General features: G+C 36.6%; 1 protein-coding gene and 1 pseudogene across 6 annotated transcripts in view; one reads left to right on the forward strand and one right to left on the reverse strand.

Moving 5' to 3' along the window:
* VTI1A (vesicle transport through interaction with t-SNAREs 1A) overlaps positions 1 to 16,817 on the forward strand; it is a 353,802-nt gene that overhangs the window by 37,824 nt on the left and 299,161 nt on the right. The window lies entirely within an intron of this gene.
* LOC116643989 lies at positions 13,993 to 15,629 on the reverse strand (annotated as a pseudogene).

Consider the following 16,817-nt stretch of genomic DNA (forward strand, 5'->3'; position numbering starts at 1 on the left):
AACAGAATGTTTGTTTAACTAATGTTAGTGCAATGCATTTCCAGAACTGCCTTTTGGGGAAATTTAAATGAAAATTTAAAGTATCATTATGAATGCAAACAATAAATTCTTTCACTAGCTGTAGGCATCTTTACATTGTGATGACTAAAAAAGGTTCTGGTTAATTAGAAGTAATTTGTTAGAAACCTGAATCCTCTTTTTTCCCTCTCAGAATAAAACTCAGTTCCCAGCTGGATGCTTATAAGTACAGGAAATGTAGTTGTCAGATGATTAATTGCAAAAGATAGATAATTAGAGTTCATATGATGTGTCAAATATGGGCAACCAAGAGGTTGACTACACTTTGGAAGAAAACAGCTGAAATCTGGGTTGTGGCTATAGATGGGTGACATACCTTTACCACCAGAGCTTGTAGAAAGAGTTAGGTAGAAAGAACACTTGCCTGAACCTTGCCTCTTTCATCCTGTTTTGGGCAAATTACTAGATTTGCCTCAATAAAATTACTAGAGAAGAGTTTCCACTACCCAAAATCAGGCTTAGAACATTGAGCTTTTGCTGAACTACCTTTTCTAATCTCAAATAAAAGATTTGGGATTTATAGCTGTTTCTCAGTACCATACATATATTTTTAACTATTTCTGTTAAACCAAAATTAAATATTTCTATTCCTAGTTGAAATGACTTGTTTTCATTTCCTAATTTTCCATGGCCAAATCTTATGTCCTTTGAAATTAGTGTCCCTTGCTCCTGGAAGTTAAGTGTTTTCATCATAAGTCATTGGATTCCAAGATGGAATAGTTTTACCTTCGGAAAAAATGCACTTATGGTGTTTCTTTAAATCACCCATCAAAAAAATTAGTGAGATGAGAAAAAAAAATCTTACAACCCGCCAGTAATTAAATTAACCATCTCCAACCTGACTTACCTGTTGGTTTATTTAGAATCACAATGAAACTAATAAAAACTGGATCTGTCTCTTGCATTTGTAAATGGGACTTTCTCCATTTTCTAAACTTTATATTTTTACTGAAGAGTTTTTCAGCCCTCAGAAATACTGCTTTGCAAATTTAGCTAATGACCCAAATCCAGCTTGTTTGTTGTGTAGAAGTTGTATTAAAATAACTCACTGTATGAGTATTGTCATTAATGATATGCTTATTTTGATAATGGGGCTGCAGATTCTTAGTCTATAGTCCTTGGGGAGATGCTACAATTTTTTTTTAACTAAGTATTGTTCTGGCTCCTTTCCTTGATTGGCCCAGAAATAGCAATCAGCTGGGGAGCAGGATGACATGCCTCTTAGCGATCCCTTTGATCTTTGAGATGAGTATCAACATTGTATGCTTCCTAATGGAAGTGTAATTTAATGAAATCTATTGGGTAAACATACTTCAGATGTTCAAAGGAGGTGACAAAATTTTTGCTGGCAGCCAGGACCTGGCGGCTTTCCAGCTTGCCTCTAGCTGCTATGCATATAGCATTGAGAAAGGCACTTAAAATAGGAACACAAAATATTATTTTCATTGTGTTTCAACCCCCCTGCCTGCCCTCCCTACCAATTTCTTTCCCTTAAGTTTATTTTTGTGGTATTTCTGCAAGTGCCCTTTGACATGTAACCTTTCCTAGTATAAAGTGGAATGTGAGATATGATCTTTTTATATTTTTCTTGGTTTATTTTATGACACCAAGAGTAGTACATTGGTTGTATGGCACCAAAGTCAGGAGAAGTTGTAGGCATGAGACTTACATAGAACATCCTAGAGGGAAAAAAGGCGCTCTATAAAAAGTACATATTTCAGTACCAGTTGATTAAATTAAACATTCTATTTTGGGAGGAGATGATAGAGCACTTTTGTTTTAACAATCCTTGAAGAAGTGTGATGGAAATAGCCATAGACAGCACAAGTCAGGGGACCTGACTAATCTCTGCTATGACACTTTCTAGCTGTGTGTTGTAAGGCCAGTCACTTTCTCTGGGTCTCAGTTTCCTTAGCTATAAAATGAAGGAACTGAATTGGGTGATTTCAAAGGTCATTTTCATCTCTGAGATTTTATGATTCTTTTTAAGAATGATTATCAGCACTGTCCAATAAAAATATTATTGCAGCCACATGTGTAACTTCAAATTTCCTAGTAATCACATAAAAAAGAAAAGAGGTGAAATTAATTTTAGTAATATATTTTATTTAACCCAATAGATCCAAACAAAATATTATTTCAATATGCAATACATGTTTAAAATTATTAATGAGATTTTTACATTCTGTTTTTTACTAAGTCTTCAAAATCCAGTGCATATTTCAGTTCTGACTATCCCTACTTCAAGTGCTCAGTAATCACACATGGCTGGTGGCTACCATATTGGACAGCAGCTCTAGATGCTACAAGGCAACTGTTTCAGACCACATTCCCAGAAGACAGTTGGTCATGAACATAAAGGTTCTTAAGCCTCCACCTCTTCCACTAGACCAGTGGTTCTCAACTTTGGCTGCACACACCTGGTGAGCTTTAGAAAATACTGCTATCTGGATCCCCTTGGTCTAGGTGCAGCCAGGGCACAGGGATTTTTAAAGCTCCCCAAGTGATTCCAATGTTCATTCAAGATTAAGAACTGCTGCCCTGGACATTAGCTCCTAAATACAGCTGTTGTCTTATTCCTTAGGCTCCCCACCATCAAGAAAGCTTCTGTAACCTCAATCTTCCCTGTACCCCACTTTCTTGGTAATAAGGAGTATATAGGATCGTTAGATCAGGTCCAAAATGTTGGCACTCAATATATAATAAAAAAATGGACTGATAGATTTTATTTCTTCCGTTAAAAATAGAGATATGGGGTGCCTGGGTGGCTCAGTCGTTAAGTGGCTGCCTTCAGCTCAGGTCATGATCCCAGGGTCTTGGGATCGAGCCCCGCCATCAGGGTCCCTGCTCGGCGGGAAGCCTGCTTCTCCCTCTCTCACTCCCTCTGCTTGTGTTCCCTCTCACTGCCTCTCTCTCTCTGTCAAATAAATAAATAAATAAATAAAATCTTAAAAAAAAAATAGGGGTGTGATACATAACAGAGTGTGGACACTGAAGTGTTTTCAGAACAATAGCAACAAAAAAAAATCATATAAAATGTAGGAGGACGCTCTGACATTTTAAAGAGCCTTTTATAATCTCAGAAATTCTATGCAGTAGGCAATTTCCAGTTCAGTGGTACTACTTTTTTTGATAAGATTTTAGATTTTTTTTTTTTTTGGTTAAGAGTTTATATCCTTACAATCCAGCTTCTTTTTTAAAAACAAATTTATTGAGGTGTAATTTGCATATTATAAAATTTTTCATTGTAAGTATACAATTCAATGCTTTTTAGAATATTTACACAGTTGTGCAACCATTACCGCAATCTAGTTTCTTAATACTTTACCTAGAGGTTCCCTCATGCCCATTTGTAGTCAAGTCTCATTCCAACTCCCAATCCCATGCAACCACTGATCTCCTTTCTCTCTATATAGCTTTTTTTACCATAATATTTTTGAGGTTCATCTATAGTATTATCAATAGTTTGTTTTATTACTAATATTCTAGTGTATGAATATATAACACATTTTATTTATCCATTTACCAGTGGATGGACATTAGATTGATTGCGGTTTTTACTATTCTGACTCTGTGCTGTGAAAATCCACATACAAGTTGATGTGGACACATATTTTCATTTTTCTTGGGAAACAACCTAGAAGTGGAATTGCTGGATCTTATGGTAAATATATACATTTCAAGAAACTGCCACACTGTTTCTGGAGAGATTTTACCATTTTATATTCCCACCAACAATGTATGAGGGTTTCAGTTTCTCCACATTCTGGTCAGCAGTTGGTAATTTTCATTGAGGCCATCTAGTGGATATGTAAAAACATCTCATTGTATTTTAATTTCCCTAATAACTAACAATGTTAAGCATGTCTTTGTGTGCATATTAGACATTTATATATCTTTGATGAAATATATTTTCAAATCTTTTGCCCATTTTTTTATTAGGTTGTCTTCTTATGATTCAGGTTTTTGTGTATTCTAGATGCAAGTGCTTTACAGATATATGGTTTGCAAATATTTCCTCCCGGTGTGTGGCTTGCCTTTTCATTTTCTTAATGCTGTCTTTTGAAGTACAAAAGTTTTAAATTCTGATAAAGTTCCACTATTAACTTTGTTAATGGATTGTGCTTTTGGTATTGTATCTCACAAATCTTTGCCCAACCCAAGGATACAAAGATTTTCTTGTAGAAGTTCTATATTTTTAACTATTATATTTAGGTTTATGATTATTTTGATTAATTTTTTGGTATGGTAAGAGATAAAGTATCCCAGTTATTTTTTGTTTATATGTATATCCTATTGTTCCAGCATCATTTGTTGGAAAGAATTATCCTTGCCTCATTGAATTCCCTTGGCACGTTTGTAGAAAATCAGATGACCATAATGTAAGGGTTTATATTTGGAGTCTCAGTTCTGTTTCAGTGATCTATGTATCTGTCATTATCCAGTACCACAGTGTTTTGATTACTGTAGCTTTATAGGAAGTTTTGAAATCATATAGTGTAAGTCCTCCAACCTTGTTCTTTAAAAAAATAAAATCCGGGTTCTTGGCATTTCTATATAATTTCAAGAATCAACTTGTGAATTTCTATGAAAAAGTCTGCTGTGATTTTGATAGGGATTCATTAAATAGATTCATTATAGATCAATATGGGGGAAGTTGCTATCTAAATAATATTGAGTCTTCTAATCCTTTTATTTATATATTCTTTAATTTCTCAGCAATGTTTTAGCAGTTTTCAGCATACAGGTCTTGTACTTATTTCGTGAAACTTATTTCTAGAAATTTTATTCTTTTTGATGTGAATGAATTTTTTTCTTAATTTTACTTTTGGTTTGTTCGTTGTTCGTATATAGAAATACAGTTGATTTTTGTATATTGATCTTGTATCCTGCAACCTTGCTAAACTCAATTAATAATTAGTTTTCTTTGTAGATTCTTTTAGATTTTCTATATTAAAGATCATGTCATCTGTGAATAAAGACAGTTTTACTTCTTTCCAATATGTGTACCTATAATTAATTAATTAACCTTTTTGCACTGGCTAAAAACTCCAATACAATGTTGAATAGAGGTAGTAAGAATGGATATCCTTGTCTTGTTCCAGTTTTAGGGGAAAAGCATTAAGATTTTCACCATTAGATTGATATTAGCTGCAGCTGTTCTATAAATGTCCTTTATCAGGTAGAGAAATTTCCCTTTAATTCCTTGTTTGCTTTCAGTCTATATTAAAAATGAGTGTTGGATTTTGTCAAATGCTATTTCTTTGTCTACTGAGATAATCGTATGGATTTTGTCCTTTATTGTATTCATATGATGTATTACCTTAATTGATTTTTTCTTATATTCTTGGGATAAATTACACTTTGTCGTGTATTTTTAATGTGTTGCCCGATTTGGCTTACTCATACTATGTTAAGGATTTTTATATCTATGTTTATGAGGGATATTGGTTTACCTTTTGTCATACCTTTGCCTGGCTTTGGCATCATTGTGGTACTGGTCTCATAGAATGAGTTGAGAACTGTTTTCACCTGTTTTGTAAATGTCTTTGTGTAGGTTGTTTATTTCTTTAAATGTTTGATGGAATTCATCAGTAAAGCCAATAGGACTGGGCTTTTCTTTGTTGAAAGATCCTTTTACTAATTTAATTTCTTTACTTGTTATAGGCCTGTTCTATTTCTCTTTCCTTTTGGATCAATTTTTATAATTTAAACAAATTTTAAACAAATTTCCTAATTTGTTGGCATAAACTCTTCATAATATTCCCTTATAATTCTTTTAATTTTTATAGGGTCTGTGACACCTGATTTTGGTAATTTTATGTTTTCTTTTTTCTTAGCCAGGATTAAAGTTTATTAATTTTTTAGATCTCTTTAAAGAAAAAACCTTTTGGCTTCTTTGATTGTCATTATTTTATCTGTTTTCTATGTCATTGATTTCTGCTTTGATCTTTGTTACTGCCTTTTTTTCCTACTTTATGTATCATTTGTTCTTTTCTTTCTAGCTTCCTGAAGTAACAGGTTTCTTTTTAAGATTCTTTCCTTCTTTTTAAGATAAATATTTAAAGCTCTCAATTTCCCTTCACCAGCTTTTTAAATAATTTGAACCCATGGCCATTTTCTGCATTAATTTCCAGACTAATACTGCTAGACTAAAATAAAATTTGGAAATAGGCTTGGGAAGCTAAGAATCAGAGTTTTGTTTTGTTTTTTGGAGGTTTTTTGTTCATTTTTTTCCTAATACTGAGTCAATTGCTCTTAAGGTCTCAGTAATTTTTTAAGATATATGAAATTCACAAGCTGATCTTTCTAGATGCAGTGAAGAGGCCTGAGTGTTCTGCCACAGTGCTTTTGCTTTAAGAACATTAGCTTATTGGGGTGCCTGGGTGACTCAGTTGGTTCGGCCTCTGACTCTTGATTTCGGCTCAGGTCATGATCTCAGGGTTGTGGGATCGAGTCCCACATCAGGCTCTGCGCTGGGTGTGGAGTCTGCTTGAGACTCTCTCTCTCCCTCTCCCTCTGCTCATCCCTCCCTCTCTCTCTCTTTCTCTCAAAAAAAAAAAAAAAATTAGCTCAATAATGGGCCACCTGCCAGTGGTCTGTTTCATTGCAGAGAATAATTTATCAAAGCCTTTTTTTCTGTACCTTAAAATTTTTTTTTCTCAACTCTTTATTTTGAAAGTTTTCAAGTATAGAGAAAAGTTGGAAGAAGAGTATAATAATCACGTGTTTTCCTCTTCTTAAATTCAGTAACTGTTAAATACTTTACTTCACTTGCTTTCTCTGTCTCTTTCAGAGAGAGAGTCCATAATTTGTTTAATCTATGAGTATTTCTCAAGAAGGAATCAAGGATAAATTCCCAAGTTTCTAGCTTGAATAATTAGGTCTTTCAACGGATGACACTATCTACTGAGTTGGGGAAGACTAGTGTAGGACAAGTCATTTCTTGTTTGTTTGTTTGTTTAGTGGGGGGATGGTTATAGAATCAGTAATTCACTCTCAGATGTTTTAAATTTGAGATACCTATGAGACATCCCAGTGGGGAAATTAAATAGTCACTTGAAAATATCAAGTTTGAGTTCAGAGGAGAAACTGAGGTAGATCTACTTTGAGCATATAGAGAGTATTTAAACTTTAGATAAATGAGAATACTTAAGGAGAGAAGAGAGTGATAGAAGAAGATTCTTAACCAAGCTCATAGGAATTATAGCATTTAGAGCTCAAATAGAGAATGATTTTAATTGAATTAGGAAAAACAGCTCAGCTGGTGAGGTAGAAGTAAAGCCAGATCATTTCTACAGCAGAGACTATTTAAAGAAAGAGGACATGTCAACCAAATTGAATACTGTTGAGAAGTTGAGTAAAATGAAGACAAAAGAGTGCCCACTAGATTGTCAGCATGACAGTCACTGTGGACCTTGAAAGAACTTGTAGTTTGAGTAGCAGGAACTAAGATTCAGCAAATCCCTTTAAAGCCTGACTTGGTCACTCTCAACCATGATCATTGAAATGTTTGTGTATGAAGATCATTAAAGTGAAGTTGTTGCTCTCTTAAACAAATTCAGTGTTAAGTTCATTTCACTTAAACAGATATTTATTAGCCACCAATTTTAACTCATTTAAATGGTCATGATAATGCAGATTGTGTTCTGATAAAACAGACAGTACAATTTTCTGGTCAATATGATCCTGGCTGTGCCTCTAACAAAGAACTGTTTCAGCTAAGAACCTAAGTTATTATGAACGTTTGGGCAGAGCATTTATATGTGGTCATAACCACTTAGAAATTTTTTTAAGCAATTATTTACACTTCTTTTATTTCCAACCAGTACAGCTGCCAATTGGGCCAACGTTTAAAACAAGTGGCTTTAAAAATTAAAAAAAGAAAAAAACACAACACAAAACATGTTGGCTATTCTTTCTTCAACAATGGAGAAGGGGGTTAGTAATAGAAAACATTTGAGTAAATGTGATTGGATTCACTATGGAAAGTGATTTACATTAGAAGCTTTGCCTGGTTTTATGTTCTTACTGACACTTATTGTTTGAACTTGAATGATTTACTTATTTAATCTCTCTGCCTCAGTTTTCATATCTGCAAAGTGGGAATAACAATAGTGTCTACCTTGGGATTGTTGTGAAGAGTGAATTCACACAGACACACACTCATGCACAGCTGTTAGAATAGTGTTTGATACATAGTAATTTCAAAAAATATACTATCTGTTATTTTTTAAATGCAAATTAGGTTGATTTTTAAATAACATTTACTCAATTCCAGAGTAAAGCATAATCTAAATTAGGCCAAAATCCCCAAGAGAAACAACTTCTTTGGCATGAGATTTTCTCAGTTGTAAACCTACAAGTCCTATGTTTGCCCAGTGTACTAACACCATTTAATTATTGATTTCACAGTAGTTTACCAGAATTGTATTTTCTAGCTCTGGAAAATGATCCAGATGAATATGTAAATAGGTTAAAGTTTATTTCTAATATAGAGTCTCATATAAACTAGTGCCAGTTTTTGTTTTTTTTTTAAGATTTTATTTATTTATTTATTTGTCAGAGAGAGAGAGAGAGAGAGAGAGAAAACACAAAGCAGGAGGAGCGGCAGGCAGAGGGAGAAGCAGGCTCCATGCTGAGCAAGGAGCCCAATGCAGGGCTCAATCCCAGGATCCTGGGATCATGACCTGAGCTGAAGGCAGACACTTAACCCACTGAGCCACCCAGGCATCCCTAGTGCCAGTTTTATATATGGGAAAAGATGAAAGATATTTGATTATCCTCTCCTAAAATTTGTGGTTCTTAAACCAAGAAATCATACCATAATTTTTAGTCATTGTTTATATTAAATACCATAAAATAATGTAATTGATCATCACTAAGTAATTTCCAGTCTGGTTGAGAACATTTGATGTTACTTGGTATGTCCTTCCTCCACTGGATTATGTGCTATATATAAATGCTCTCTGTCCAAGCATTCAGAGTAAACCTTGAGTTTTAGCTGAAGCAGGTCTTTGTCAACAGCACAACTGGATTTATACTGACCAAAGAACTGCTCTTTCTATTTTTTAGACCATAATTTGCATTTTTGTCATCTGTAGGGGGAAGAGGTTAAGTTATTCTTAAAGAGCCTTATAATTCTGAAGTGCTATTATTGGATGATTTATAAAATGTTAATGATACTGATATTTTATTCTCTAAGATTGTTTGAGGTCATTTATTTTGCTTGAAAATGGGTACTTTCCCTCTTGATTTACCTGCAGGATCCAAGCACTCATTAAATATCCTCCCCCACCACAACCACCACCAATGAACACAGTACTTTTGTAAAATGCTCTTTTTAGAGAAACATTATAAAATGTGCTGTGACTAGGGGAGCAAAATGACTAATTTACAAATATATTTAAACCAGACAGAAAAGAACAAATAAGGCTTGTGGGATATATTCATCCCAATTGGCTATTTTTGAGTTTATTCACATGGGGCTCAAGTCAAATAAAGATTGAGTAGACCTCTGTTTGCAGTTGGAGTTTTGACCACCACTTTTTTTTCTCATGTGACTTCCAAGGGTTATTATATATTCAGATGAACAATTTTCTTAGCCATGCTATTGCTTCAAGTGGTTGGTGTTCTATTCAGGTAGCCTGTCACTTTAACAAATGTCTTCTTTCCTAAGTGTCCCTACCTGAATTATTCTATTTTCACCACAGGGACTAAAATGTTATCCAGTAGAGTTTTGTCCAAAGAGAATGGGATGGACGTGGTGCTACAATCAATCATTCATCTGCTAGGTGTCAGGAAAGGTTTAACGTAAATGAAGAAATAATCGACTTTTGGGAAAAGTGGCCTTATCTTGTCTCTGTACTGTACAAATACTCCAACATCTAGAGAAAGGGAATTATTGATTTTAAAAATATGTGTAAAGAAAATTTGGGGTTGTTATTCTTTATATTGTATTGCTTCCATCTCTGATAAGTATCATTAACTCTGAAACTTTTTTGCTAAGTCCCACATGACCCCTGTTTCTGAGGTCCCTTTCTGGTTTTATCATAATTGTATTCCTTCTACGTGGCATTTGATTCACTCCCATCTTCTTTTTATTTTTTTTTAAGATTTTATTTATTTATTTGAGAGACAGAGAGAGTGAGCATGAGCACGAGGAGGGGCAGAGGGAGAGGGAGGACCAGACTCCTCACTGAGCATGGAGCCCAACGCAGGGCTCTATCCCTGGACCCTGAGATCATGACCTGAGCCAAGTCAGATGCTTAACCAACTGAGCCACTCAGGTGCCCTTACTGCTATTTTCTTGAAACTAATTTCTTTGATACCATACTTGCTTGATTTCTTCCTGGCTCTTATGTATCTACTTCACTGGATTTTCTTTTCCTGTGTTCCCCTTAATTTTTGGGTTTGCAGGTCACTGTTGTCTTGACTCTTGTTATCTCTGTGTTCTCTCTGGTTAATTTTATATATGCCCATGACTTCCACTAATGGTTATACATTGATGACTTCAACATCATGTCTCTAGCCCAGACTTTTCAACATTGCACACTGTACCATTTTTTTCAATTATCGATTGCACATATTCCAGTTTTACAGATGTTCAAATACAATGTTCCAGCCTGAACTCATTAAACTTACTGTCTTTCCTCCAAAATCTGTTTCTCTTCCTGCCTTCATTATACTGGCTAATGCATATATTGGTTATGCTGGTTAATATACCATCTACTCAGTTACCTACATGAGAAACCTCAGAGATACTTCGTACTTGTTTCTTGGGCCTGACTTCACATCTATTTGTCACTAAGTCCCATGGATTCTACCTCCACGGTCTCTCTCCCCTCTATCCTCACTGTTGTTCTGTTCATTGAGGACTGCATGGTCTCTCTCTTAACTTTTAAGATCAAGCCTGCAAGCCTTCACTCTAGTTCTTCTATGGACTATTTTCTACGTTGAGTCTAGAGGAAACTCTAAAAATGTAAATCTGATTAGATCAAACTTCTATTTTTTTTTTTTTTTTTTTGTGACTCTCTAGTACTTATAGGAGGTCACAAAGTTTCAGTCTGACAGTCAAATCCAGCTAAAAGATAAATTTTTTAGCTCTCTGGTGTTTTTGGTATATTGAGATTGGGTGTCAACATTAAAACATTGAGAGATATCACAGAAACATCCAAATTTCAGATTTCTTCAAAAATTCCAGGATATCTAGCATTTTGGAAACAGCTGTAGCTGAGTAGTAGTTTTGTACCCAGTGCAACATATTGTGTCTGGGTCCCACCATCACTTGCCATTTCACCCATTCTTGATGTTGGCCTATCTTCTGTGGAGTATCTGCATTTGTTCCTCTTGGGGCAGCTTTGAACTCTTTTTTTTTTTTTAAATCTAGACCTTAAAGCCTGCCTTTCTTCCTCCCTCCCTCCCTCCTTCTCTCCATCTTCCTTCCTTCCTTCCTTCCTCCCTCCCTCTCTCCCTCTCTCCATCTTCCTTCCCTCCCTCCCACCCTCCCATCCTCTTTCTTTCTTTCTCTCTATCTTTCTGTCTTTCTTCCTTACCAGCTTTTTAGGTGACACTTTTTAGTGCCTATAACTTACAAATGTATTTACACTAGGGAGAACAGAATAGCTGATGCTTATGGGATATATTCATCCCAATGGTTGGCTGTATTTTAGCTTATTCATATGGGGCTCAAGTCAAGTAAAGGTTGAGTAGACCTCTGTTTACAGTTAGAATTTTGACCACCACTTTTTTTTTCATGTGACTTCCAAGAGGTATCATATATTCAGATGGACAATTTTTTTAGAAATGATATTACTTCAAGTGATAGATGTTCTTTTGGGTAGCCTGAATGACACATCTGTGTCCCCCTCATAACTCTTTTGTAAAATTATTTTATTTTATTGTAGTATGAACACTTAATCTGAGATTTATCCTCTTATCAAATTTATAAGTGTATAAATATTATATTCACTGTAGGTACAATGCTGTACAACAGATCTCTAAAGCTTCTTCATCTTGTTTAACTGAAATTTTATGCCATTTGATTAGTAACTCCCCATTTTCTCTCCCTCCAGTCCCCGGCAACCACTATACCACTCTTTGATTCTTGTGTTTGACTATTTTAGATAGCTCATATAAGTGGAAACATGTAGTATTTGTCTTTCTGTGACTGGTTGATCTCACTTAGCTTAGCGTCCTCAAGGTTCATCCATGTTGTCGCATAGGGCAGTATTTCCTTCTCTTTTAAGGCTGACTGATATTCCACTGTATGTATGTACGATATTTTCTTTGTCCATTCATCTGTTGATGGGCATTAGGTTGTTTCTGCATCTTGGCTATTGTGAATAGTGCAGCAACGAACATGGGAGTGCTAATACCTCTTCAATCTTCCTGATTTCAGTTATTGTGAATAAATACTCAGAAATGGAATTGCTGAATCATATGGTAGTTCTATTTCCAGTTTTTTCAAGGAATTTCTGTCTTATTTCCCATAGTGGTTAGACTCTTTTTGCATTCCCACCAATAGTATGTAAGGGTTCCAATTTCTGCATATCCTCTCCAACCCTTGTTGTGTTTTGGGTTTTTTTGATAATAGCCATTTTGACAGATGTGAGTTGATATCTCATTGTGGTTTTGATTTACATTTCTCTGATGACCTGCGACATTGAGCAATTTTTCATATAGCCTATTTGTATGTCTCCTTTGGAGTAATGTTTATTCACATTCTTAGCACATCTTTAAATAAGGATATTAGGATTTTTTTTTATTATTGAGCTTTTGGAGTTCCTTATATATTTTTGAGATTAATCCTTTTTCAGATATATGACTTGCAAATATTTTCTCCCATTCCACAGGTTGCCTTTTCACTCTGTTGATTATTTCCTTTGTTAATATCTCAGAAATCATTGCCAAGATCAATGTCATGAAGCTTTTCCCATGTGTTTTCTTTTTTGTGTGTGTTTATGACTTCAGATCTTACATTTAAGTCTTCAGTCCATTTTGAGTTGATTTTGTGTATGGTATATAATAAAGGAAGGAGTGCACAATGGAAGCTTCAGAAGGAAGGAAGGGGACAGGAACACGATTATTAATTATTCTAATCAGTTATTTTGCTTGTGGACATCCATTTTCCCAGCATCATTTGTTGAAGAGACTGTCCTTTCCCCATTGTGTATTCTTGACACGCTTGTCAAAGATCGGTTGACCATATGTGTATGGATATATTCTAGGCTTTCTGTTCTGTTCCATTGGTCGATATGTCTATCTTTTTGTCAGTATCATACTGTTTTGATTACTGCAGCTATATATATATTCACACACACACACACACACACACACACACACACACATATATATGTAAACCAAGAAGTGTGATGTCTCCACTTTAATTCTTTCTCAAGATTGATTTGGTTATTTGTGGTCCTTTACAATTCCACATGAATTGTAGGATTGTTTTACTCTGTTTCTATCAAAAGTGCCATTAGGATTTTTCTTGGGTGAACCGGGGCAATTTTATTACTTCATCCCTGAACCTCAGTTTCCTCATCAGTAAGATGGGTATAATAATACCGTCTATTTCATAACTCTTAAAATTAAATACATTAATGCAAGGGAAACACATTAGTATGTACCTGGCACATACTAAGTACTCAACAAATTTAGCTATATATGTATGCTGGTATCTTCAAACAGGGATGGAATGCTTAACACAGCAAATAGTAGGTGTTAGCCACTCCCATGTTCTCTGGCTTCTCACACATGAGCTTCCCTGACCGCAGTACTTTCAAGCACATGGGCATAGTTTTCCTTAATCTCTGCAGAGGTTTGATTCAAGACAACTATCAGATGGCTTTCATCTGCATAACTGAATAATAAAAGCAATTTTGGCTGTTTTGAAGGACAAGACAGTAGAGTTTAATCTTCAAACTTGATAGATTTGGAAGCACTCCTGTCAATATAAAAGATTTTGGGGGCACCTGGGTGGCTCAGTCGGTTAAGCATCTGCCTTCGGCTCAGGTCATGATCCCAGGGTCCTGGGATTGAGTCCTGCATGGGGCTCCCTGCTCAGCGGGGAGTCTGACTCTCCCTCTACTCCTCCCCCTGCTCATGATCTCTCTCACTCTCTCTTAAATAAGTAAATAAATAATTAAAAAAAAATATATATATATATAAATAAAAGATTTTGTCTGGGGTGGTGGAGAAGCCAAGGTCAGCACCCTGGTCGTACTGTCAGCTCGTGGCCCGGTCATAGTCCAGCTGCAGGTTCGGCTGCAGGGAGGCAGCCGCCTTCTTGTTGAGAGCCATGTTGGGCCTTCCAGTCCTGTTAGGGGGGCAGCTGACCGAGGGGGACATTTTTAAAGCCATCCATGTTTGAGAAATGTCAGTTTCTGTTTCGTGTTTTCAAACCTAGCCGTATCCCACTGGCCGAACTGTGTTCCTGTCCCCTTCCTTCCTTCTGAAGCTTCCATTGTGCATGCCTCACTATCAGTCTCTTCTTGCAAGGCCTTTCACCTCACCTGGTCTCTGCTCACGTGTGTGTGGCCTTTCTTTTCCAGCACCACCTCTAAGTCTGTGTCGGGCTCCTCTTCCCAGGGTTCTCCTGCTACTCTGCTCTCTTTCCTCTTCTTCTTTTTATTCCTCTTCAGAGCCAGCTTTTCAGTGCCTGGCTGCTCTGCCTTTTCTTTGGACTTCGTTTTCTTCTTTGCCAGGGACTTGGGGTTATGTCCTATTGGGATGTATTCTGAAGCCTCAACTTTGACTGGCTTCTTACTTCCTTTCCTAGGGCTGCTCTCCATGGACTTGGAAAGTCCAAGGTGCCCTAGGGAGGTGTCTCCCCTCTGGTGGATTTTCTTTTTCTTCTTCATCTTCACATTGTATTCCCTGGGGCTCCCTTTCTTCCATTTCTGCCCTGAGGCTACCTGCTCCTCGCCATCCTTCCCCACTGAGCAAGCATACAGAGCATCCCCAGACTCACAGAACCAAGGGTCCCTGGCTACAGAAGGCTGCAGCCTCCTGGGCCTTTTTCTCCTTCTTGCCAACTTTGGACACCCTCTCGCCCTGCCTGGGGTCCAGGGAGGTCTTCACACTCAAGCCAGGGGACGTGGTCAGAGGCCATAAAGACTTACTCTTCTTTTTCTCTTCCCCACCTTGGAACTCAAATGAACCAAGAGGCTGCTTCCTGGGGCTGGGCAACTTCTCTCTCCATCTAGCACATAATGTGGTTTCAGGTTCTGGGTGCTACACAGAGGGTGCTGTGGCCCTTCTTTTTCTTCACTAGAGGCATCTAGATGCCTGCCCTAGGACCATACTCTTTGAGGGAGATGTGGCTCTTGTGGGACAGACTTCTGTGAAATAATTGTCACTGTTTAAAACTGAGTATTGAGTCTCTGGTTCTTTGATCACCTTTTTTTTTCTCTGGGAGCCCAAGGCCCAGGTCTCCTTTGTGGGTTTTGGTGATCATTCCTGTAGGCCAATCTTTCCCACCTACATGTGAAAGCCACCTTAGGATTTTAATAGGAATTGTGTTAGATCTGTAGATGACTTAGGGTAGTAGGGACATTTAAAATATATTAATTCTTGGGGTCCCTGGGTGGCTCAGTCAGTTAAGTGTCCAACTCTTGATTTTGGCTCAGGTCGCATGAGCTCAGGGTTGAGACTGAGCTCTGCATCGGGCTCTGTGCTGGGTGTGGAGCCTACTTAAGATTCTCTCTATTCCTCTCCCTCTCTCCCTTCCTGCTGCCCCCACCCATCACAACAGGCTCAAAGGTGCCCTCTCTCTCTCTCTCAAAAGAAAAAAAAAAATCAATTCTTTCAATATGTGAACATGGGATGTCTCTCCATTTGTTTGTGTCTTCTTCAATTTCTTTGATCAATGTTTTGTAGTTTTCAGCATACAAGGATTTTATTATTTTTGGTGCTATTATAAATGGGATTGTTTTCCAAATTTCCTCTTCAGGTAGTTTGTTAGTGGATAGAAATACAACTGATTTCTGTGTGTTGATTTTGTATCCTGCCCCTTTACTGAATTTATTTATTAATTCTAACAGGTTTTTTTCATGGAGTTTTTAGTGTTTTCTATATATAACATCATGTTTTCTGCAAACAGAGACAATTTTACTTCTTCCTTTCCAATTTGGATTGCTTTGATTTCTTTTTCTTAACCTAACTACTCTGGCTAGGACTTCTAGTACTCTGTTGAATAGAAGTGGTGAGAGTAGACACCCTTGCCTTGTTTCTAATCTTAGAGGAAAAACTTGTGAGCTGTTCAGCCTTGAACTCTTGATTATTGTTGTCAAGGCCTCTTAGGATGATCCCCTCCCTTCTGTTTTTCCTGACAGTTCTTCCTGTTTCACATTTTGCCCAGACATGTCAGAGTACCCCAGTCTGGTGGTGTCGTGCAGCATGTTTTAGGCCTTAATTATGGTACATAATCTATTTCTTTGTTTTGCAATGGTTATTCTTTCTTCTTTTCCATTTGATAAACTACTCATCATGTAAGCCCCAGGTTACACACCACCTTTGTAAAGCCATTCTTGACCTGATTAAACCAGGCTAATTCCTTCCTTTCTTGCACTGTATTAATATGAACCTCCCTTTTATAGTACAAGTTTATGCTTATTACAGTTATTTGTCTTTATGCCTGCCTCAATGAGGAGTTCACAGTCCAGGAATCTGCTTTATTAATAATATAATACCTGGCATGTAGTGCTGTTAAAAAATGCTAAATAAATGCAGAAATG

This window comes from Phoca vitulina, unplaced genomic scaffold (assembly GCF_004348235.1).
Source record: "Phoca vitulina isolate PV1807 unplaced genomic scaffold, GSC_HSeal_1.0 scaffold28, whole genome shotgun sequence".
Taxonomy (NCBI): domain Eukaryota; kingdom Metazoa; phylum Chordata; class Mammalia; order Carnivora; family Phocidae; genus Phoca; species Phoca vitulina.